The sequence below is a fragment of the Micromesistius poutassou genome, assembly GCF_964030765.1.
Source record: "Micromesistius poutassou genome assembly, chromosome: 4".
Lineage (NCBI taxonomy): Eukaryota > Metazoa > Chordata > Actinopteri > Gadiformes > Gadidae > Micromesistius > Micromesistius poutassou.
The window spans coordinates 18,203,274-18,205,572 of NC_140274.1; positions in this window are offsets into that span (position 1 = coordinate 18,203,274).

Sequence of the window (2,299 nt, forward strand, 5' to 3'; positions counted from 1 at the left end):
ATTTAACTCTTCAGCCTTCCCTTTGACCTTCCTAACCCCACCAGTGTTGGCTTGACCTCTTAACCTACTGACCTGGTCAGTTCTGTGCTTCAGGTCATCCAGAGCTGCAACTTCCTGGGTTGTCTTTTCAGGAGGTCACATGACCCGGTTCGTTCACAACATGGCTTTCACAAGCATCTTCCAGTTACCGTGACATCCCAATATATACATCAAATATGCTATATATATATATATATATATATATATATATATATATATTATGGCGATTAGGAATTTTATCAGTGATTTATCAAAATTTCTATAATGCCCATGCATTATAGAAATTTTGATAAATCACTGATAAAATTAACGATCAATTATCGATTGAATCTTTATGTTTTTACAGGCTAGATAAAAAATTCCTGTGAGGCCTATGCGGTGCTTGTAAAAGCTGAACAATGCACTCTTAAACATGGGAAACGATTCAAAAAGACAAAATATGTATTACAGCATAAGAACTTATCGTCAACAATAATCATACAAGCCAGTTTAAGTGAACAACTACTTGAAAATAATAATAAATGTAGGCCTATGCGGCGCTCTTAAAAGCCGAACAATGAGCCCATGGTGCTCTTAAACTTTTGGAAACATTTGGACAAAATCTGTATTCCAATTCCAATAAGAACCAATAATAATAGCCAAGAATACCCAAGCAACGCTAGGCTGTTCAGTTCTCACACTATGCAAAACAACCTCCTTTTGATCGATTAAAATATCACGTGATAGACAAAATTCGATCATGTGATCGATCATCAATTAATCATGCCCATCCCTAATGGAAATGATATCCAATTATACATCTCTGTCGAATGAAATGATACCAAAGGTATTTGCTCACTCACAAATTGTCTGTGAGCTGTCAATAGATGGATGAACATGAACTTTCTAAAGCTTATTGAGGAAAAAACTGAAATCCTCTTACTTGACCAACAACAAAATGGATATGCTTTTAAACAGCCTTGGGAATCGAACTCCTTGGATAAGTTCAAGGTTACAAGTCTCGGTGTTATCCTAGACTCTGATCTGAGTTTGCACATTAGCAAGGTGAACAAGACACCCTTTTTTCATCTGGAAACATTTCCAGGATTTTTAACTCAGCAGGATGCTGAAAAGTGACTGTGGCAATGCACTCTTGACTGGCCTCCCCAATAGATCCCTAGAGAGGCTTTGTTCAAATCTCGTTCAAAATGCTAGACTTCTGACAACACACTATGACACTAAACCTAGATTGCCTCAAGAAATCAGGAAAGCGAGCTTAGTACATTTCATTAAACGCCAGTTAAAAAGTTCAAATTATTCACTTTTAAATAGACAGTTTCTCTCTCTAAGGATTTTATTTTATTAATCAAACATGTTTTCTTTAGTTTTTTAACCATATTTGCTCTGTATTGTACAGCACTTTGCTGAAATTATGTTGTTGTTTTTTGTTTCTTAATCTATTTCTTTCTTTGCACAGCATTGTACAGCCCTTTTCTGTGCCTTTTCCTATGATGCATTCAAACCGATACATTAAAGAAGAAGATTATTAATTTGTCATTGCACAAGCCCAAGTACTATGCAATTCAATTGGATCTCTGTATTTAACCATAGCAGCACTGGGATCATTTAACCATCACTAGCAGCACTAGGATCATTTAACCATCACTAGCAGCAGGTATTTAGTTAGAGATGGTTAGTCAAGGTGTTATGTTAGAGATGGTTAGTTTAGGTATCAAGTTAGAGATGGTAGTTTATGTGTTAGGTTAGAGATGGTTAGTTTATGTAAGTTAGAGATGGTTAGATTAGGTATTAGGTTAGATATGGTAAAGTTTAGGTATTAGGTTAGAGATAGTCAGTTAAGGTATTAGGTTAAAGAGGGTTAGTTAAGGTATTAGTTAAAGATGGTTAGTTTAGGTATTAGGTTAGACATGGTTAGTAGATGTAATGTAATATATAGTTAGTTTAGGTATTAGGTAAGAGATGGTTAGTTTAGGTATGAGGTTAGAGGTGGTTAGTAGTAGTAGTAGTAGAAGTAGTTAGTATGAGGGAAAATTCATTCTTCATAGGAAAAGTTAATTCATACAAAAAGTCAATTTGAGGTAGGTCATATGAGCCAACACCAAATTATTCTAATTAGAAACAAACAAAGTTCTATCCATCCATCCCTCCAACCACCCTCCATCTGTCCATCCTTCCTCAGGGTATGATGTGTACAACAAGCTACCAGAGAACAGAATGTTTGGATCATTAAACTGACAAATGAGCAGATAGAGAGAGAGTG